This window comes from Gorilla gorilla, chromosome 1, assembly GCF_029281585.2.
Source record: "Gorilla gorilla gorilla isolate KB3781 chromosome 1, NHGRI_mGorGor1-v2.1_pri, whole genome shotgun sequence".
Lineage (NCBI taxonomy): Eukaryota > Metazoa > Chordata > Mammalia > Primates > Hominidae > Gorilla > Gorilla gorilla.
In genome coordinates this window covers 202795064-202818641 of record NC_073224.2, presented here as the reverse complement: position 1 = coordinate 202818641, position 23578 = coordinate 202795064, and the positions used below count along the sequence as shown (strand labels likewise).

Sequence of the window (23578 nt, the reverse complement as noted above, 5' to 3'; positions counted from 1 at the left end):
CACCACCACGCCCAGCTAATTTTTGTATTTTAGGCGGGTGGGTCACGAGGTCAGCAGATCAAGACCATCCTGGCCAACATGGTGCACCTCTTGATTTTATTCAATTGAAGAAGACACGGAGGTGAGGACTTTGCACTTCTCCCATCCTGTTTCCCAATGCCAACTCACTGCCCTCTGCTTACCTCCAGGATTTCCCTGGGTAGCCAAAGCCCAGGTCCCCTTTGCATAGAGGCCCTGCTGCAGCACACAGGCTCATGTGTTGATTGAGTGTGTGATGGGAACAAGGCAGACTTGATCAGAGCAGGCACATTGAGGAAGGCTGGAGGAGGAGGTGGGACAGGATCCCGGGAGCAGAGAATAACAGCATCAGAGTTTGAAGAAGTGGGTCTGACAGGCTGCAGAGGGTGGAGCAGCGGGGAAGAGGTGGCAGGCAGGAGGCCTGGTGGAAGGCTGCTGGAGTCATTCAAGTGAGAAAACGAAGGCCTGGCATAGGCCAATGTCAGAGGAAATGGACTGGAAGAATGAGCCCTGGAGTTCCAAAGCGGCAGCAGCAGCTGGCTTTGTTACTTAGATCGAAAACCTCGGAACCTCAGAGCGTAAAGAAATCTTCAAGATCTCCTAGTCCAGCTTCTCCCAAAACGCCTTCCCTGGAAAACTGGCCCCGTAAGAGGCTCTATTAGCAAAGCGTCTAAGGTCAAGTTAGCTTTGTAAATGTGGTGTGCTGAAATCCTCCCAGTGCCGAAGCCCTCCCAGCTTAATAAAGGCTCACAGAGGTCCTGCTGTAAAAGGAGTTTCTACCTTTACATTGTTTGACTCGACTTTTATTTTCACCTCAGTCCTGCTTTTAAAAAATGTGGTTTCATGTTGCTTAATCCAACTTGGACCGTGGAACTTCCCTTGTTCCATTTACACCTTCTGGAGCATTAGGAAATTATTGATCTAGTCAAATAGATCCCATGCACAGCACAATGGTGGAGGATTGAGAGGCTGAGCTGTCCCAGAGATGCTCACATCTGTGACTCAGGTGCTCCACCTCTGGGGATCGGCCTAAGAAAGGAGTGCTTAATGTGGAAATGGTGATGTGGATGACGATGTTACACGATTTAAAATAGTGAAAATAATAAAATAGCTGGAAGTTTAACAAAAGGAAATGGCTCAGTAAACTCTGGCATCATTCCTTGATGGGTCTTTTTGCAAGATGATTATGAGTATGATACAGTTACACAGAAGATCACTTAAGATTGAATAAATCGCAAGAATGAATAAATCACAAGAATGGTTTCACTGTACTTTAAAATATATACATATATGGGAAATATAAAGATAAGAAAACACATAGAAATTTGTTTTTGTTTTTCAGGGATTTTTTTTTCCCCCAAGAAGGAATTTTCTCCAAATGGTGAAATTAAATTTGGTCATAGAAATAAACAGTCTCACCTGAAATAGGTGGCGATTGGCTTGTACATCAGGCTTCTGTGAGTTTAGTCAATTTGAGTCAGTTTCCTGCATCTCATTCTCTGCAGGCCTCTTGAGTACGTGGACTTGTAGGGCTGAACCCTGGTATCCCTGCTGAAGTATGGCCCCTATTGAGACCCATCCAGAATAGCCAGTACTCGCCGTTGACTCTCATATCACATTCTCAACTTTAACAGGGCAAACAGGTTTGGGAGAAGGAACAACTGGAGCATATAAAACGAGGGAACTTGACTCAGAACAGGCCCTTTGAGAGCTTTCTACATTGTTGTGTGGTTCTTGACCTTGCTACATATTGGACTCACCTGAAAAGCTTTTTAAAAAACACTGATATGGGGGTGTTGGCCTCAGATATTCTGATTTAATTGGCCTGGGGTATGCTCTGAGTATTGCAGCTTTAAAAAGCCCATGTGATTCCAATGTGCGGCTGGGGCTGAAAAGGCAGATGTGAGCCATGGATGAACCCAGGCTGAGCTTGAAGAAACAGAGGAATTTGCCATTTCATAAGGGCTATGCTTGAAGTTGGCACTCCATGCTGTGGGACACAGAGGGGGTGCCTCTCAGGGTCTGGGGTCAAATAGCCTGGGAGGCCTGTCAGATGAGGGGCACGAGGGCAGGCCTTGTAGGATGCTGCAGAGTTCCCTCAGAGGGGCTCACGGGTCAAGCAATTGGCAGGTCCCCAGCAGTGAGACTCCCGGGCTCCCCAGCAGTCCTGGTTTGGGAGAAATCACACTACCCCTTAAGCCTCCAGGGCCCCTGCTTTTCAAATGAAGACATTGCCACGTGCCAAGTGGATGGCTTGTAGGGCTAAATGACTTAATATTTTTGGAGTAGAAGGAACAAAACCGCAACAAGACACTGTTGTTTTCCCCATCATAATTGATGGGGCTCTGTCTTTTCTACCGTTAAAGCACAAGCTGCAGCTATTTTTCTTTTTTTAACCAAACACCACTGAATACAAAACATTGATTTTTTTTAAACTGGGTTTCAAACTGAGAAATGTCTTGATCCCAGAAGTCAATCACCTGGGAAGTCATAGTAACTTCCACTGGCACCACTGTACAGCTGACAAGGAGCTCTGTGCCAGTGGGGCTGATGTCCCACTCAGAGCAGCTACCTTCCCCTTCCTCCCCAGGCCACATCACCAGGCAGACAGGGGCCTCACAGCCTCCCCTCTCCTGGCTTCTGCCCCACCCCCAACCCAGCAGTGACGGTCTCAAGGAGAGGGACCTTCCAGATCTTTTCAAAAGGGCCCCTGAGGACCATCCTCTGTCTTGTTTGGCTCCCTCAGACCCTCCTCTGTGAGGGTCCGAGGAGATTTTTCACTGCCCTTCCAGCCACTCCCATGCCCTGAGCACATCCTGTCCCAGGCAGGAGGGACACTCCGAGCCTCTGCCCCATTGGGTCACTTAGGACCACCATGTCCAGTTGTTCTGGTTCCTCACTGCACAATGCTGGGGAATCCGTCCCATCAGTGCTGCTCATCTGCTATTTAAAGTAAGTTCCTGGCAACTCCCCATTGCCAGCAAGTGAAGTCCAAGTTCCTCCAGGCACCTTCCAGGGCCCAGCCTGGCATTCATCTCCAGCCACCTCAAACTTTATCCTCTTATGTCTAGTTCTGGACCCACTGAACTCATATTCTTTTTCCACAGAAGTGTGTTCTCTCTGACCACATCTTCCCCCATGCCATGCTCTCTGCCTGGAGCACTCTCCTCCCTTCCTTCCTCCCTTCCCTCCTCTCTTCCCACCTTGGTAAACTCTACTCCTCCTTCAACTCTCAGCTAAGACATTGCTTCCTGCAGGAAGCCTTCCCTTACCTCCCATCCTATTGGGTCCCGTCGTGTGCTCTGTAGCACCTTTTACTTCCCTTGACATACCTGTCATTGAGTGTCATTGTAATGACTCTGTAAGTCTGTCTTCTCTGCTGGACTGGAAGTTACACCAGGGCGAGAGCCATGTCTCTCACTCACTGCCATCCCTCCAATGCCCGGCCCAGACACTGGTACAGAGCAGGGGCTGAATCCACTGGTTCTGAGTGAATGAAGGAATGAAGAAATGACTGGCTGTGGTTCGTCAGCCCAGGCCTAGCATGCGGTGCAGTCCTCCGCACCTACCACAATGCTTGCTCAGTCTCTACTTCAGTGTCTATAATTAGACCAGGAGCCTGCCTGCCTCAAATTCTGCCCTTCCCAACTTTGGCTCTGGTACCTACCCAACCCTTTTCTGTCCCCTCTTCTCTGGCAGAGGGGACATCTGATTCCTGGTACCCATAGGGCCAATTGCTGGTTGCACATGGACTGGGCTTGACCACAGCCAAGATGCTGATGCTCCCTGACTTGAACTCTGGAGGGCTAGACACCTGGGTCCCTGGACTCTTGCTGCCTTGCCTCACCCTCTAGGTCACAACAGCAAAAAGCTAAGTACTTCATGGACTGATTTCATTTAAACTGTACCACAACCCTTTGAAATGGGTGTTATTACTATTATACCCATTTTATAGATGAGGAAAGTGAAGAAAAGAGGGGCTAAATGATTTGGCCAAAGTCACACAGTAAGTCGTAGCTGTGCTGGAATTTGAACATAGGGTAGATTGACTCCAAAGCCTTTGTTTTACACTGATATTCCCAGAACTAAGCTCAAACTTGCCACACAGCATGAAGACTCAAGGTCTTAGGTGGTGCGATTGCCCCTTCAGGGCCCACTTTTCTCAGGCACCCCTCCCCCAGCATCCCCCAGCTCTGTGAAAGAGGTCCTGGTGAGTCTCTGGCCCAAGGCTGGGGATATTTCACCTGCCCCCATGTCCTCTGCAGGGCCCCACCCATCTTGTTCTCTGGGTCCCTGAGTGGGCAGGGACGATGGCAGCTCCCAGTCACTGCCTAGACAATCCTTCAGAGGCAGCCACAGTGCCCCTCAGTCTCCCTCCCTCCAAGCTAAGCCAGCTCATCCCTCAGATGTCACCACACCCTCAGCACAGGCAGAGTCCCCTTGGATTGCAAAGGCACAAGCAGTCTTACAGTCATTGGGAAAAAGAGGCAGAGAAATTGCATTTCCTCTGAGACTATTGTGAAGAGCTGTGTGTGTGACTCACCACTTTTTTGCTGGATTGCTTTCTCTGGGTCTTGCAGACCTGAGACTCCATTTTGCAGAAGAGTTGAAGGCAGGTGATGCAGGGAAAATAACTGACTAGGAGGAAGGATACTGGGTCCCACTCCCAGCTTTGTCACAAACCTGTTTGAAAACCTTCAGTGGCTCCTTTGCCCTTAAGAACATTTCCAAATGCTGTAAGATGGGGGACAAGATCCTGCACCATCAGGCCTAGGCCACTTCTCCCACCTTGTCATGTATCACTGTTCTCTTGAATGCTCTGCTCCAGCCACAATAACTTCTGCTTGTTCCTCTGAAGGTCATGTTCTCTCTCCTGCCTCTGGCCCTCTTCAATGTCATTCCCTCAGCCTAAAGCTGTCTTTTTCCTCCTTCTTTGCCCAGAAAACCTTTCTCCTCCTTCAGCCTAAATGTCACCTCCTCCAGGAAGTATTCTATTGTCATCACCCCTAGATGAGGTCAGGTTGCTAAAATGCTCCCATGTCACTGTGGGTGTTTCCTAGTGGAGTGTGTGTTGCAATTTAATGTACTTTTCCTGTCCAATCATCTAACTATCTCCAGTGTGAGCTTCATGAGGGCTGCACTCATCTGTGCTGCTCACCATTGTTCTCTAGCACTTAACACAGTGCTTGACACACTGTCGGTGTTTTAAAAGAATATGCTGCATAAGTGAATGAAGAAACAAATCAGTCAGGATTCTTAGTTGTAAGCAAGAAAAACCAGCCATGCCTGGTTCAAGGGAAAAAACAATTTCTTAGAGGGTTACTGAATAGCACACTGAATCAGAGCAAGTTCTAGGGCACCAGGACCCCACAGCAGAACAGTGGCCTAAGCTACACAGCCAGACTTATTTGGGGAGGACACCACTACCATCCCCAGCTAGCTGCAAGACCCTGCAGCTGAGACCACCACCATCACCAGGCACTGACCCTTGACCCTCCCACAGCAGCACTGCCCCACCCCCAAACTCAAACCCTGACTGTTGGGGAGAGCTGCCAGCCTTGCACACCCTCCTGCTCACACACCCACATCCTAGCTGCAAGGGAGCCTGGGAAAGGGAGTACTCAGCATTGCCTTTTTTTTTTTTATTTTAAGTTCTGGGGTACATGTGCAGGACACACAGGTTTGTTACATAGGTAAACGTGTGCCATGGTGGTTTGCTGCACCTATCAACCCATCACCTAGGTAATAAGCATAGCATGCATTAGCTATTTTTCCTGATGCTTTCTTCCCGTCCCCCAACAGACCCCAGAGTGTGTTGGTCTCCTCCCTGTGTCCATGTGTTCTCATTGTTCAGCTCTGACTTATAAGTGAGAACGTGTGATGTTTGGTTTTATGTTCCTGCATTAGTTTGCTGAGGATAATGGCTTCCAGCTTCATCCATGTCCCTGTAAAGGACATGATCCCATTCCTCCTTTTTATGACTGCATATTATTCCATGGTGTATATGTACCACATTTTCTTTATCCAGTCTATCACTGATGGGCATTTGGGTTGATTCCATGTCTTTGCAATTGAGAATAGTGCTGCAAGCATTGTTTTTTTCTTGAGTGGGAGGTGGGCTCTGTTTCCCATCATAAGTTGGAGAGTCATGAGTTGGAGAATTCCTTGGAACAGGGTACACAAGCCAGGGGGGTTAAAAAGACAGGGAAACATCCATCACAGCGATCAAAGGAATGAACCAATAAGCCAAAGGCCTTAATCAATTTCCCTCCCTTCTCTCTGCCTCAGTTTCCTCATTTGCAAAAGGAAAACATGTTAGTCTCTCAGTTCCCCTCTGGCACTAACATTCTATGCTACTGGTTTTGAGTTGTTTATCCAACATAAACAGGGTACAACCTCATCCAGGGAAAGAAGAATCTCTCAAAAGGTCTTCTATCAGTCAGGGTGGCCTGGCCTCTGCCACAGTAACAATTAACTCCCAGATCTGAGGGACTTACCATTCCAGAGAAAACTGCTACAACTAGAGGGGGCTTTACTGCCTAGAAAAGAAGAGCTTCGTCACCAACAGCCGCTGGCACTTTCTTTTGGTTCATAGGAGGAGCAGTGTTGCCTTGAACTCTACGGAAGGAACGATGGATCAGAAAGGCTAAAGAAGAAACTAGCTAGGAAGCCTGAGGGCAAATTCAAAGGCAGGTAGCTGCAAGAGGAGGGGTTCACGAGCAGCAATCCTGATGATGATTCACTCATTTATTCATCCAGTTAGTCAAGAAATATTTTTTGAGCATCCATGATGTGTCAGGTACTCTGCTAGCCACTTGTTACTGGGATATGAGGGTAGGCAAGATTGAAAAGGTCCATGTCCTGCTCAAATTTATATTCTAGTGGGGAAAAAGGAGAAAAAAATGAGTAAGTAAATAATTAAGCAAAATACTTTCAGATGTTGATCAGTTATAAAGACATTAATCAGAGTGGTACAATGGAATGAGACATGTGTGAGTGAGGGGCATTTTAGTTGCAATGGTCAGGGAAGATACCCTTGAGTTGACATTTAAGCTGAGCTCTAAATAACAAGAGGGAAGAAGAGCAAGCCAGGCAGAGGGAACAGCCAGGTACAAAGACTGAAGTAGGAACAAATGTAGCTGCAGCACCATAGGAGATGAGGTCAGAGAAGCAGAGGGTCTTTAAGCCATAGCAAGGAATCTGCATTTGATTCTGAGTATCATGGTTTGCAGGGATGGTGAATTGGCCGGCTTTAAGCAAGAGAGGGACATGATCTGATTTGATTTTGCATTCTTTTCAAAAGATCGCTTTGGCTGCTGTGTGGATTGTAGGATTGTCAGGGCAGCAAGGTAATAACAGAGCAAATACAATACCTAGTTCAGTAGAAATGAAATAGCCAGCAGAGAGTCTTGACTTTAGTCACTATTGCAGGTGAGAGATACTACTGGAACCATATAGGGAGTTCTCATGCAGGGAGGATGTTTTTGTATATGAATTCCTGGAGGAGAGTCATCCAAAGATCCTTGTATTCGTTAGAATAGGGTAGGCTACACCACAGTAACAAATTAAACCCTAAGCTCCAGTGGCTTAATACATAAAGCTTTATTTCTTCCTCACACGGCATGTTCATTGTGAGTTAGCCTCGGGTCTCGGCTCCACACAGTCACCCAGGAACCCAGGCCTAGAGAGGCTCCACCCTTGGTAGCCTTATTCTCTTAGCCTCTGTGGCAGGGGAAAAGCAGTCACGGCGATCTCACAAGTTCTCCTCCGAGTTTCATCATCTCTTCTCACATCCCATTGGCCAAACTAGTCACATGTCTCCACGTAGCTGCAAAGAAGCTAGGCAGGGTGGTCTTCTGTGGGCTTAGAAGAAAAGGAATGGGTATGTCTTCAGAGGCCTGAAATCCAAAGTGATAAGAGACCAAAGAATTGCCTAAAGAATAAATAGAGCTGCTTTTCTGCTGGAATATGCAATGTGACTTGGGAGCAAAACACACTTGTTTTAGGATGTATATGGATCTGGCTGGAGCACACTAGGAGGGGCCAGCCATCCAGAAGTGGAGGGTCATTCAAGACAGAGTCTCCAAATGCCTGAAAAGTGGGCTTACCTCCAGGCTCCCCCTTAATTTGGCATCTGTTTTGTTTGTTTGTTTTTTGTTTTTTGCTTCTCTATGATGTTTGTGTAGATACATGTACATCCTGGAGAATTTTGTAAGCCTCTTTGCACTGTTATGTGATCTTTCTATTGACAATTGTTATGCATATGTATTTTTCTTTCTCTAATAACATCATTTTAAAACAATAATCATAGCTATGCTTTTCTAAGCACCTTCTAAGCATCTCACCTATCATAGCTAATTAAATCCTCACCACAATCCTATAAGATAAATATTATTATCATCATTTATACATGGGGAAACTGAGGCATGGAGTGATTAAATAACTTGCATAAATCTCACAAGTTCTCCTCTGAGTTTCATTATCTCTTCTCACATCCCATTGGCCAGACTAATCATGTGTCTCCACATAGCTGCAAAGAAGCTAGGCAGGGTGGTCTTCTGTGCGTTCAGAAGAAAAGGACTGGATATGTCTTCAGGGGCCTGAAAGTGGAAAAGCTGGTATTCAAACCAGGTAGTCTGGCTCTGAAGCCCCTGCTCCTGAACTCTAGACTACATGCTCTTGATACAAAGTGTGCCCTAGAAGACTGGCCAAGATCCGTGCTTGCTCTGAAAAGCAACTGTTCCCGGGAAAGGCTAGAAGAGAACAGCAAGTCCTCTTGGGCCACATTTCTGAACTGGTGACTTGCGACTTCATGGAAAGGTGAGCCTTCCCCACGTGTACCCAAGAGAAACTGACCTGAAAGATATGTAAACAGTGGTCTCTGAGTACTTAAAAACAGCCAATGACAGACTAAGCCAAGAAAACCAAAGCCAACAGTTTGGAAGCTTTTATCTCCTTTCATTTTTCTACTTCATATTGGTTTGGCTTATTTTGTTTTCAACAAATACTTTTGAAAATCTCCTACAAAGAAGACACTCAGCTAATGCTATAAAGGAAATTACGGGGAGGAAATTAGGAGTGTAAGTCATAATCTCTTCCCTCAAGTCAGGGAAACTTAACAGAATCGCATGACGAATTGGATCACTTTAAAAAAAAGAGAGAGAGAATAGCACAATTCTAGACAAGACAATGTGATTCTTTGTTAAATGAGTGGTCAAGATGATGTGACCAACTGGCGCACAGGGGTGTAAGCAGATGAGAGGCATCACTGAGCTAGATGAGCAAGGAAGACTTGGAGCAAGAGGAGGAATTTGAATTGGGTTTTGAAGGACATGGCAAGAGCCAAACTAAACTGACTATGGGGATGGCTGGCCTGGGGCAGTGAGAGAAGGAGGGCTTTGCCCAGGGTTGGAGGCTCCTGGACAAAGGGCTAGGCAGGCACCCCTCAACAGATCCTCTCTGCAGGGAAGCTCCCACTTTGGGCTGTTGGAAAGTTCTCAGAACAGCAAGTTAAGACATAAGACTTAGGAGTTGGAAGGTGGGTTTGAGGGGACCACAGGCCCTGCTGGGCCCATGTCTGTTGCTCTTGCTGTAGGAGCAGCTGCTGGTCTCAGGAAAGCCATGTTTAGCTTTACGGCCACCTGAACATCTATAGGACCCCCTGTAGGAATGCCCAGCGCTGAGAACAAAATTGTTTTTAATTCCATTACCTACAGCCTTGAGGCTGCCACCTTCTACTCTTTGGGAAATTTGCTTCCATCACACACACACACATGCACACACATGCACACACACACACACACACAACAAACAAGCCAACAACAAAACACCTATATATTTCCCTGTTGCATGAATCAGAACCCACAACCCTCTCTAACTGATTTTAAGGAAAAAATCAATATATCAAACGTTGCTACATCACTCAGAATTTCAGGGAAGACTGGAGAGCTGGTTTTCTACATCTCCAGAAACAACATTCAAGTCATATGACTGGCCCATTTGTGGATATGGTCCTGCTGTTTCAGGCACAGGCACTGAAGCTTGCTTTGTTGGCCTGGAGCATGGAATACCCTTCCCAGGACATCACCGCTGCCTCCAAAAGTTTGATGGCTCTCTACCACCCTCCACCCCTTTGCCAACAGCTCAGCATTCACACAGAGCCTCCTGCCTCAAGGTGTCCTCTGCTGACTGGAAGGCTCTCATAGATGCAGCTGATTGGAGGAGCTCAGGTCACATGCCTACCAGTAGCTGCAAGGGAGGCTGGGAAAGTGAGTTCTGACTCCTGTCTTGGGGAGATGAGATTCACAATGGGGTAATTACCAGGGCAGCCATCCATCCTGGTGTCTTAGGAGAGTCTCAAGTTTTGTCTGTTGTTCCATATAATGATGAATAGCACCCTTTTTACTCTCAAACGTGTTTTGGTTTAGATCATCAATTATAGAGACACCTTAATAATTCTCAGTAATAATTTTGGGGCTCATATGTCCTGTTTTCTCTCATTTTCTTATTTTCTGCTCCTCCTACCCAAGGAGCACATACTGAATTTGCTAAAACCCTTCTATTGCAGAGCAAAAGAGAGGCTATTCTCTGTGTTTTCAGGGAAAGCCCACAACAGACAATACATCAGAGGATTACATGTTCCTCCTAGAAGAAGAAGGACTTTTCCATGTGAGGTGAACAATCCAAATGAAAATTCAGGGAACAAATAAAAAGATGACTATAAGAACCTTCAGCTGGTCAGTTTACTTGGTGATATGGCTTGGCTCTGTGTCCCCACCCAAATCTCATCTTGAATTGCAATCCCCATAATCCCCACATATCAAGGGAGGGACCAGGTGGAGGTAATTGAATCATGAGGGCGGTTTCCCCCATGCTAGTCTTGTGATAATAAGTGAGTCTCAAGAGATCTGATGGTTTTATAAGTGTATGGCATTTCCCCTGGTTGCACTTCTCCTTCCTGCCATCTTGTGAAGAAGGTGCCTTGCTTCCCTTTCGCCTTCTGCCCTGATTGTAAATTTTCTGAGGCCTCCCCAGCCATGCTGAACTGTGAGTCAATTAAACCTCTCTCCTTTGTCAATTACCCAGTCTTGTGTATGTCTTTATTAGCAGCATGAGAACAGACTAATACACTTGGAGGTCCAGGTTGGGGCCAGCTCATGGAGGGCCTTGAATGTCAAAAAAAAAAAAAAAAAAAAAAAAAGACTTTAGACTTTGTCTCTGGGAAATAGTCATGTGGAAGGTCTCTGAATGGGGGAATAACCTGACCCAGTCCAGTTTACTTGAAAGAGCAAGAGTCAGACAGACCTGAGTTTAAATCACGATTCGTTGTGTGGAGTTAGGCATAGAATGGAAAGTTGCTGAACCTCTTTGTGCTTCAAATTTATCATTTATAAAATGGAGAAACTAAAAGCTCCCTCTTGAGATTAATTGTAGAATAAATTAAAATTTAAAGCTCTTGGCACAGTATACAAATCCGCAGTAGATATGTGACACGTGTTAGTTGTCTTAGCTGATGTCATGGCAGTATTTTGGGGAGCATCATAGAGCGAATGTATGCAGAGCAACAGGAAGAAGAGAGAGGCTGGAGGCAGGGAGGCCAGTGAAGAGGCAGCCAGGCAGGAGAGACCTGTGGATGAGCTACTAGGAACTGAGTGAGAGGACAGAGTCAGGCTGACTCTTTTTGCCTGGGTATTGTCAGGCCAGTGGTGACAACCCCTAAGTACAGCATGATGGCAAGCGGCTAGTTTAGAGAAATTTGTAGGAGAAAGATGAGAAGTTCATTGCAAGACATACAGGATTTAAAGATTCAGACTGTCATCTAGGAGAGTTCTCCAGCAGAAAAGCTGAAGCTTAAAAATTGTCTGTCCAAACCCAGATCTTATAAGCTCAAAGAGAAAGTGTAATGAATAATAACAGGATGTGCATTGCTACATGCTGGGACCAAGCCGCAGAACCTGTCATTGGTGCAGGCAGGAAAGGCTAAATACACACTTGGATGGAAGAGACCTATTGGGGTCTTAAAGGGCAGAAAGGGACATTTTCGGCATTAAAGGAGGGTGACATGCTTGATTTGCAAGAAACAGAAAACCAATCAAGTTAGCTCACATATAGAGGGCACATTATGAAAAAGATCTCACAGAACAAAAGCTCAGAAGTGCAGCTGAACCCGGACTTTCTCTGTTCATCCCCCAGGGCTGTGTAGACTCTTTTCTCTCTCTCTCACTGACATTCTTGCATGTTCTCCCTTTCTCCTGGTCAGCTTCTTCCATACGCTCACCCAATATCTGGTTTAGTCCAGTGCCCCTGCCCCTGATCTCACCTGGCTTTTCAACTTGAGAGCCTACCACCAACTAGGAGAGCAGTTTCTGTGTCTACTAGATTAAGTTCCCAGTAAGTAGAAAAACTGGAATCTCCAGGAAAGCCTGTGGGAAAGGTGGGCCATGGAGCCATCTAATGTAAGAGGTCATTGAACTTTATAGAGCATCCTTCAGTGTTCAGAGATGGAGTCAGTATTTGTCTGGCCATTTTTAGGGCAAAGAGGCAGCATCATGCTGGAAGCAGTAGTCTGCAATGCTGGGATGTGACTCCCAAGCCCTTAGTCATACCCTCTACATTGTATATACAGCAAGCTTGAAGGTGCAGAGATAAGGACTTGGGAGCATGTTGAGGGATCTGTCATGAGGCTGGAGCACTGAATGCTTGGGTGTTGGGAGAACAAAAGATGAGCCTGAAGGGATCAGCAGGAGTCTCATCCTGCAGGAGGTGGAAATTCATCCTGAGAGCAATGGGGAAGCCATGAAGTCTTTTCAAATAACATTTTTATTGAGTTATTGAGCTGTAGTCTGCACACCATAAAATGTACCCTTTTAAAGTGTAACATGCAGTGATTCTTCAGTATAGCCACAGAGTTGTGTAACCTATCTAATTTTAGAATATTTCATCATCACTTCCAAAAGAAATCCCATACTAATTAGCAGTCATTCCTCATTCCCCCTTGCTTGACAGTCCCTGGCAACCACTAACCCACTTTCTTTCTCAGTGGATTTGCCTATGCATGACATTTCAGATAAATGCAGTCATACAATGTGTGATCTTTTGTGACTGGCTTCTTTCCCTTAGCATAATGTTTTCAAGGTTCATCCATGTTGTAGTGTGTACTTCACTCCTTTTTATGGTTGTGTAATATTCCATTGTATTGATATACCACATTTTATTTATCCATTAATCAGTTGATGGTCATTTGTGTTGTTTCCACTTTTTGACTATCACGAATAATGCTGCCATGAACACTTATGTACAAGCATTTGGGTGAAGATATGTCTCCATTTCTCTTGGATATATATCTAGGAGTGGAAATGTTCTATTATATTATAGAGTTAACTCTATGTTTAACTTTTTGAGGAACTACCAAATTGTTCAAAAGTGGCTGTACCATTTTACAATTTGATTAGCAATGTATCAGGGTTACAATTTCTGCATGTACTTGTCAATCTTTGTTATTGTGTGTCTTTTTTATTTTAGCTATTCCAATGCATGTAAAGTGGTATCTCGTAGTGGTTTTAATTTGCATTTCCCTAATGACTGATGATATTAAGCATCTTTTCATGTGGTTATTGGACAATTGTATATCTTCTTTGGAGAAATTTCTGTTCATATTATTTGCCCATTTTAAAAACTGAGTTACTTTCCTTTTTATTATTGAGCTGTAAGAGTTCTTTATATATCCTGAAAACAATACCCTTATCAGATATATAATTTGCATATATTTTCTCCCATTTTTGGATTTGTCTTTTCACTTTCTTGATGGTGTCGTTTGAAGCATGAAAGTTTTAATTTTGATGAAGTCCAGTTTGTCTATTTTTTGTTTGTTTTGTCACTTGTGCTTTTAGCGTCAAATCTAAGAACCCATTGTCCAATCCAAGGTTATAAAGATTTTCTCCTGCATTTTCTTCTAGAAGTGTTATAGTTTTAGCTCCTATGTTTAGATCTTTGATCCATTTTTAGCTGACTTTTGTATATGATGTGAGGTAGGGTTCTACTTCTTTCTTTTCGGCAAGTGGCTATCCAGTGTCCAGCACCATTTGTTGAAGACTATTCTTTCCTTCATTGAATTGTCTTGGCAACCTTGTTAATAATCAGTTGACCATGGATGTATGGGTTTATCTATCAACTCAATTCCATTCCATTGATATACATGTCTATCCTTATGCCAGCCCTGTACTGTCTTGATTACCGGGTTTTTTTTTTTTTGTAGTAAGTTTTGATATCAAGCAGTAAGAGTACTCATACTTTGTTATTGCCTTTCAAGATTATTTTCGTCATTCTGGGTCCCTTTACATTTCATATGAACTTTAGAATTAGCTTGTGAATTTCTACAAAGAAGTCAGCTTGGATTCTAACAGGGATTGCATTTAATCTGTGGATCAATTTGGGGAGTATTTCCAGCTTAACAAAGCTTCTGACCATGAATATGAAATGTCTTTCCATTTATCTAGGTCTTCTTTAACTTTTTCAACAATATTTTTCAACTGTATTTTTGGTTATACAAGTCTTGCACTCCTGTTAAATGTATTCCTGATAATTTTATACTATTTATGCTATTGTAAATAGAATAGTTTTCTTAATTTCATATTTGGATTTTTTATTGATAGTATATAGAAATATAATTGACTTCTGTATATTAATCTTATATTCTGCAACCATACTGGACTTGTTCTAATAGTTTGTGTGTGTGTGTGTGTGTGTGTGTGTGTGTGTGTGTGTGTGTGTGTGTATTCCTTAGTATTTACTATACATAAGATCATGTCACCTGCAAATAGACATAATTTTACTTCTTCTTTTCCAATCTGGGTGTCTTTTATTTCCCTTACTTGCCCAATTGCCCTGGCTAGAAACTCCATTACAATGTTAAATATAAATAGTGAGACTGAATATATTTGTCTTGCTCCTAATCTTTGAGGAAAAGCAATCAGTTTTTCACCAGTGTGTTAGCTGTGGGTTTTTTTCATAGATGAGTTTTATTAAGCTGAGGAAAATACCTTCCATTTTTATTTTACTGAGTGCTTTTATCTTGAAAGGGAGTTGGATTTTGTCAAATACTTTTTCTGCATCTATTGAAACTATCATGTAGATTTTGTTCCTTTTTCTATTAATATGGTATATCATATTAGTTGTTTTTACAGATGTTAAAAGAACTTTACATTCCTGGAATAAATTCTACTTGGCAATGGCATACAATTATTTTTATATATTCCTTGATTCATTTCACCAGTATTTTGTTGAGAATTTTTTGTCTATATTAATAAGGACTATAGATTTATTTTCTTGTTATTTTTATCCGGTTTTGGTATTAGGGTAATACCGGGCTCATAGAATTCATTGGGAAGTGTTTCTTCCTCTTCTATTTCTTTGAAGGATTCATGAAAAATTGGTATTAATTCTTTACATGTTGGGTAGAATTCACCAGTAAAGACATCTGTGCCTGGGCTTTTCTTTGTTGGAATATTTTATTGTTGTTGTTTTGGTTTTTATTAATTCAATCTCTTGTAATAGATATATTCAGATTTTTATATTTCTTCTTGAGCCAATTTCAGTAGTTTACATCTGTCTAGGAATTTGTTCATTTCATCTATATTACCTAATTTGTTGGCATACAGTTATTCATAGTATAGCAGATAATCCTTTTTATTTCTATAAGATCTGTAGTGATGTCACCTCTTTCATTTCTGATTTTAATAATTTGAGTCTTCTCTCTTTTTCTTGGACAGTTTTCCTAAAGGATTTGTCAATTTGTTGATATTTTTAAAAACTGACTTTTGGCCGGGCACGGTGGCTCACGCCTGTAATCCCAGCACTTTGGGAGGCCGAGTCAGGTGGATCACGAGGTCAGGAGATCGAGACCATCCTGGCTAACACGGTGAAACCTGGTCTCTACTAAAAATACAAAAAAATTAGCCTGGCATGGTGGCAGACTCCTGTAGTTCCAGCTACTCAGGAGGCTGAGGCAGGAGAATGGTATGAACCCGGGAGGCGGAGCTTGCGGTGAGCTGAGATCATGCCACTGCACTCCAGCCTGGGCGATACAGCGAGGCTCCATCTCAAAAACAAAACAAAACAAAAACTGACTTTTGGTTTTCATTAGATTTCTCTATTTTTTTATTCTCTATTTTATTCATTTCTACTCTGATCTTTATTATTTTCTTCCTTTTGCTTGATTTTGGTTTACTTTTCTCTTCTTTTACTAGTTTTGTAAGGTGGAAGTGTAGGTCATTGATTTGAGATCTGCCTTTTTATTTAACATAGGTGCTGATAGCTATAAAGTTCTCTCAGCACTGCTTTTGCTGTGTCCCATACATTTTGGTATATTGTGTCTACATTTTCATTTTCATTTATCTCAGAGTATTTTCTAATTACCTTGTGATTTTTTTCCTTTAATCCATTTTTTATTTAGGAATGTATTGTTTAATTTGCACATATTTGTGAATTTCTCACTTTTTCTTCTGTTATTGATTTCTAATTTTATTCCATAGTGGTCAAAGAGCATACTTTGCATAATTTTAATTCTTTTGAATTTATTGAGGCTTGTCTTATGGTCTAACATATGGTCTATCCTGGAGAATGTTTTATGTGCACTTGAGAAAAATGTGTATTCTGCATTATTAGGTGAAATATTCTGCATAGTGTCTGCTTTATAATGCTGTTCAAGTCTTCTATTTCCTTGTTGATCTTCAACCTTGTTGTTCCATTCATTATTGAAAGTGGAGTAGAAGTCTCCAACTATTATTATTGGATATTCTATGTCTCTCTCAATTCTATCAGGTTTTGCTTCACAGATGTTGGGGCCTTGCTAAGTGAATGTATATATTTAATTGTTATGCATTTCCAATAGATTTTTCATCATTATAAAATGTTCTTTGTCTCTAGTGACAGTTTTTAATCTTAAAGTCTACTTGTCTGATTAGTGTAGCCTCTCCAGCTCTTATTTGTTTACTCTGCACAGTATATTTTTCTTTATCTTTTTACTTTTAATCTATTTGTGTCTTTGAATCTAATGTGTGCCTCTTGTAGATAGCGTATAGTTGGATTATGAGTTTTTTTCTATTTTGCCAATCTCAGCCTTTTGATTGGAATGTTTAGTTCATTCATATTTAATGTAATTGCTGATAAGGTAGAAATTATATCCGATATTTGGTATTTGTTTTCTATATGGCATGGGTTTTTGTTGTTGTTATTGTTGTTGTTGTTCCTCTACCCTTCCATTACTGCCTTCATTTGTATACGCTAGATACTTCCTAGTGTATTATTTTAATTCTCTGTTGTTTCATTACCATGGTTTGTTTTTTAGTTCTTGTCTTAGTGGTTTCTCTGGGAGTTATAATTAACTTCTTAACTTAATTAGTTTGGATAATGCCAACATAATTTCAATAATATGCAAAAAACTTTGTTCCAATATATCTTTGTTTCCTCCTCCTTTGTTGATTGTTATATGAATTAGGTCTTTATGCATTATCAGCTCCTCAACACAGTTTTATAACTATTGCTTTATGCAATTGTGTTTTAAGTGAAATAGGAAAAGAAAATCATTACAAACAAAAATGTACTTATACTATTTTTTTATACTTATCCATGTTACTGTTACTTGTGCTCTTTATTTCTTTGTGTGGATTCAAATGACTGCTTTGTCCTTTCATTTAAACTTGAGAGACTCTCATTAATATCTTTTGTAGAGCAAGCCTGTTACCAACAAATTCTTGGTTTTTGTTTATCTGAAAATGTGTTAATACCTCCTTTGTTTTTGAGGCTTTTATTTGTTTTTGTTTTTTAACTTTAACTTCTGGGATACATGTGCTGAACATGCAGGTTTGTTACATAGATATACATGTGCCATGGTGGTTTGCTGCACCTATCAACCCGTCATCTAGGTTTTAAGCCCCACGTGCATTAGGTATTTGTCCTAATGCTCTCCATCCCCTTTTTTGCCCACCCCCTGCCAGGCCCTAGTGTGTGATGTTCCCCTTCCTGTGTCCATGTGTTCTCATTGTTCAACTCCCACTTACGAGTGAGAAGATGCAGTGTTTGGTTTTCTGTTCCTGTGTTAGTTTGTTGAGGGTGATGGTTTCCAGCTTCATCCATGTGCTGCAAAGGATATGAACTCATTCTTTTTTACGACTGCATAGTATTCCATGGTGTATATGTGCCACATTTTCTTTATCCAGATGGGCATTTGGGTTGGTTCCAAGTCTTTGCTATTGTAAATAGTGCTGAAATAAACATACATGTGCATGTGTCCTTTATAGTAGAACGATTTATAATCCTTTGAGTATATACCCAGTAATGGGATTGCTGGGTCAGATGGTATTTCTGGTTCTAGATCCTTGAGGAATTGCCACACTGTCTTCCACAATGGTTGAATTAATTTACATTCCCACCACCAGTGTAAAAGTGTTCCTATTTCTACACATCCTTGCCAGCATCTGTTGTTTCTGGCCTTTTTAATGATCACCATTCTTACTGGCAGGAGATAGTATCTCATTGTGGTTTTGATTTGCATTTCTGGAATGATCAGTGGTGATGAGCTGGAGTGTTTTGGTTAACCTTCTTTTTCTTTCAGCATCTTGAATATGTCATTACACAGCCTCTGGCTTCCCTGGTTTCTGATGAAGTGTCAGCTCTTAATCTTTTTGAGGATCTCTTGTATGTGATGAGTAATTTTCCTTTTGTTGATTTTAGGATTATCTTTTTGTCTTCGGCTTTTGACTATCTGACAAGGATGCATTTAAGTGTGGATCTCTTTGACTTTATTCTACATGAAATTTATTGAGTTTCTTGAATGTGTAAAGTTTTTCATCAAATTTAGGACATTTTAGGCCATTATTTCTTCAAATATTCTTTTTGCATCTTTCTCTGTCTTCTCTCTTTCTCAGACTTCCATTATGCATATCTTAGTATGCTTCATGACATCCCATTGGTCACTGAGGCTCTGCTCATTTTTTCCTTTTTTTCTGTTTCTCAGACTGGGTAACCTCAATTGACTTATTTTCAAGTTTGCTAGTCCTTTTTTCTGCCAGTTCAAACCTGCTGTTGAGATTATCTAGTAAAATTTTCACTTCAGTTTTCATACTTTTCAACTCCATAGTTGCTATTTGGTTCATATATATATGATATTTATATAATATTTATATATATAAATATATATATAATATTTTTCTGTTCAGTGATAGTCTCTATTTAGTGAGACATTGCTCTTATATTTTAATTATTTGGATGTCCTTTCTTTTAGTTCTAAAAACATTTGTCATAGTTAATCTAAAGTCTTTCTAGTAAGCCCAACATCTCAGCTTCCTCTTAAGAAACTTGGTATAGTTTCTTATGACTACTTTTTTCCTTTATGTATGAGCTATATTTTCCTGTTTCTTTGCATGTTTCATAATTTTTGGTTGAAAACTAAACATTTTAAATAATATATTGTGGTAACTCTGAAAATCAGATTTCCCCCCTCCTCTGGATTTGTTGTTGTTATTGCTGTTTATTTAGTGACTTTTCTGATCTAATTCTGTAAAGTCTGCATTCCTTTTTATGTGCAGCCATTGAGGTCTCTGCTCAGTTACCTTAGTGATTATCTAATGATTGAACAGAGATTTCCTTAAACAACTTCAACCAGTACCAATAAGCCTCCCATCCTTTGCTGAGGGCGGCTCCATGTGTGGTTAAGACACACCTTCAGGGCTCTGAAAATTAATGACACTGCCCAAGCCTTCATCTCCTGCTTGTGCAGAGTTCCAGGGTCAGAGGTAAGAGATTAGGGCATTCTCAGGTCTTTCTTGAGCATGTGCACAGCCCTACACATATGGGCCTTCTAGATTCACAGGAATATTTCAGAGCACTTCAAAGCCCCCTTCAATATCTCATTCACCAGTTGTAAGTTTTTTGGCCAGCCTCTTGTTCACCCCAGCAGGTATCCCCAACTCAGTTAACTGTGTGATATTAAACAATTGCCTGTGATTGTTTTGAACAAATGATCTGCAGAGACAGAGTGTCTCACTGAACAAACTTCTAGTTAGGTCAAATGAAGGCAAGCCTGTGATGGGGTTTTTCCAGGGAACTGCCAGACAGATCAAATAGTTACAATTCTCTTGAAATAAAACTTTTGTTTGAGGCTCTAAACCTGTTCTTCCCCATCCCATGATTGTTGGGCTACTGGTTTTCACAGCTGTTGTGACCGTGAGGCTGCTGGTTTTCAAGGCTAACACAGCGCTAGGGACAGAGGCATGAGAATAAGACAAGTTGAAATGCCACAAAGCTCACTGCACTTGATGAAACCAAGCCATTTTTCTTGAATAAACACTCTTTTGATTGTTGTGAGCCTTTGATTAATTTCCAGAGTTCTAAAAATGTTGATTCTGACAGTGTTTCCAGTGTTCTCATTGCTTTCATGCAGGAGTAGATTGTTGAAGATTGTTCCTCTGCCATTCTGGAAGTGCTTCCCTTCCATGCAGGATTTTAACTGGGGCCCTTTTTGTTTGGATTGGTCCAGTCACAGCACTGAGAACAGAGTGGAGGGATGAGGCAAGAGGCAAGAAGATAGTTAAGAGAACCATACTGGGGAGAAGTGGTGGTCACCAGGGCTTCAGAAAAGTGGATTGTCCAGGAGACTCATCTAAGGCACTTTTGAAAACTAAATTCTTTCCCCCAACCACTTAAGCACTTCAACTAGTCGCTGAAATAGGGCCCACGCTCCATCAGACAAGTTGGTCCAGAGGGAAAGAGCCCACACACAATGCAAGGAAGAGCAGAGGTTGCCTGCTTATCTCAGGGAAGCCAAAGATGACTTAAGAAAGAGGAGATTCAGGACCCCAATGGCAGGTAAAGTAGGCTGAGGGAGGGACAACGAGGGCTGACACAAGGGGATGAGGGCCTGCGTGTTCCCTGGCCTCTGCCTCAGGGACAGCTGGGGGGGACAACCAGAGCTTTGCCTTTTGGGATCCTCCAGAAACACAGATTACACTGTGCTCCAGCCTCGTCCACCCCTCTCCAGAGGCTGCCCTGTGTTCACTGTGTGCCTGCTAGAGCCCAGAAGCAGAGCCAAGTGGGCTGCTTTCTTCTTCATTCCTTCCTCTCCCAAGCAATTCTCCAAACAAGCTTTTGTATGTCCCAGATGTTCCCGCCTTTGTTCAGATTTAATCCTCCCTATTTATCCTCCCTCTGGTACCTGTTTATTATGTTCTATTTCTCTTTGGAAGCTGGGGCTCAGCGGATCTGCCACATCTGATATTATCTGCACTTGGGCAAACACAATCGTGCCTATGCCTTGTCAACCAGCTCTCGTCTGAAAGGGCTGGAGAAAGAGAAGAATTAAAATCAGCACCGCCAAGAACAGCAAGCCCAAAAAGATTTAAAAATAAACATGAAAGCTGCTTTAGGCCCCGTTCCGAGGCACTCGCAAAGCCCTTCAGTGGAGACACAATGGTGCTGGGTGCACCCATTCTCACTGCCTCATCCTCTGCAGCTGGAAAACATGTGGCTGTGGCTCTTGACTCCTCCTTGAAGAAGGAACCATGTCTCCTGCCAGAGCTGTGAGGACAGTGACTCAGAGCTTCTTCTGCTCAGATTTAATATCTAGGAACATTACAGCTGTTCGAAACCAAAGCTTCAGGTCCCTGGCAGTGTTCCTGAGGCCAGCATGGGGAGTACTTAGTCATGGTGAGACAGGTATAAGAAAGGTTAGGATGCAGGCCTCCTGCTTCCCCTCTCCATCTCTTCCTCCCAGTGCACACTGCATACACAGGGGCTGCCAAATGGGAATGGAGAATCACAGCACCAGCAGAAGGAAAAGAAGGAAACTAAAGAAAAAGAGATTTCATTCCTTATTGCTGTTACCAGACAGATCTGTGGAGATGAACCAACCTGACCATATTGTCTCTAATCTGGAACTGAGGCCTCCCCTGGACCTGGAGCCATTAGGGCCTGCCAGCCACACTTTTGGGTAAAAGACAGACAGGAGTTGAAGGCAGACAGGATCTGATTTTTCACTAGATTCTCAGACCAAGCTGTCCAAATAAACCACAGGCAGGGTAAAAGTCTTGGAGACAAGTCACTCTCAAATGGCACCCCACGTGAGGGAGGTGTAAGAACCTTTTCTAATCCACACTCCTTTTCCCACCCCACACATCCTCGCCTTGACCTGGGACAGAAGTGAAATGGGATTTCAAACTGATTTAGGGCCACCTCCATGCCAGAAATTATGGTTGTTCTGTAACCCACTGTGCACAAGCTCCCTTAAGCCTCATATCAACTCTCCAAGGCAGGTTTTAATATCTCTGCTGTGGAGATGAGTTAACCAAGACTTCGAGAGGTTACACAAGTTGCCTGAGATCACACATTTGAGAACTGGCAGTTCCAAATTTGAGCCCTGGTCTGTTGAATAAATATGTGGGGCCCATTTGAGCCCTGGTCTGTTGGGTCCAAAGCTAAAAGATGCCCAAGAATGTTCAGGGCACCAGGGCTCCCACTAGCCAGTCCCCTCAGGATTGCCCATCCCACAGGGGTGTGGGGTATACAGACATAGGTGCTCCTGCACTCTGCATGCCTTCCTGCGGGCACCACAAATGGCTTGTTTTATAGTCATGGCTGCAGCAGCAGCTTCAGGCGCTTTTGCCTTGCAGGATTGACATCAATCCTCATTCAAATCAAACTCCTTCTGAAACATGCTCCAGTGGAGTGGAATTTTCTGCTAAATAAGGTGTTATTAACCCAGCTCCCAGCTCCTTGGGCCCGGGCTGAGCTCAGCAGCGGTGGCAGCCGCTCCGCGCTGATGAACCCACTTAAACACCGATTAATACACACTGCGACACCGGCCCTGGCAGACCCTGTGACCCCCTGGGCTCCTCCTGGCTCCTCAGGCTGCAGCGCCTGGAACTCAGTCGCATCTCCCCTGACTTTCTTTCCAGCCCAGTCGCTGAGTAGTGATTGGATGCTTTATGGTCTGAGGATGAGAAGATAGAAGCTTCTTTTTGCAGCTTCTTTCTTACCAGGCTTCAGTTTCCAGAGCTTCTCAGGATGGGAAAGACAAAGAACAGGCCTATGAGAGAGGAAGAGGTGTAGCTCTGCCTTCCACCAGCACTCCCAGCAGCACACATGGATAATGCGGAGGTTCTGCAACAACACAGGTGACATGAGAAGTCTCCGGACTTTAGGGCAGGACTGCATCTCAACAAAATGCCATTCTAGTTCTAGTGCAGCTCAAAACAGGCTTTGACACCCCAAATCCAATCATTTTAACCACATACAAGTTAGGTTTATATAATTCTCAGAGTCTCAGCTCTTACAGCTGAAAGAGCCCCAGAGAGTCCCTGGTCTAAGCTCATTTTATAGCTGAGAAAACTCAGGACCAGAGAGGGAAAAGGTCATGCCCAAGATCACACAGCTGGTAAGCAGCAAAGCCAAGGCTCATACCCAGTTGTCACAATTGCCCATGCACGCTCTTTCTATTATCCTGTTTCTCTTCCTTCCAACAATACAAAAGCATCGCTGATAGCCAGAAAGTAATAACCACATTTACATG

General features: G+C 42.9%; 1 long non-coding RNA gene across 2 annotated transcripts in view; it reads right to left on the bottom strand.

Moving 5' to 3' along the window:
• Positions 1-5533: 5533 nt before the first annotated feature.
• Positions 5534-23578, bottom strand: part of LOC129525382 (uncharacterized) — a 62626-nt gene continuing 44581 nt past the window's right edge. The window contains exons 3-5 of one of the 2 annotated variants that reach the window (XR_010131588.1): positions 23046-23169; positions 7392-7916; positions 5534-6896 (exon numbers count right to left, since the gene is read on the bottom strand). This is a non-coding gene — a long non-coding RNA (uncharacterized lncRNA). Of the gene's footprint in view, positions 6897-7391; positions 7917-14779; positions 23170-23578 lie in introns of those variants that run through there. The other variant, XR_008669663.2, reaches the window with a different exon arrangement.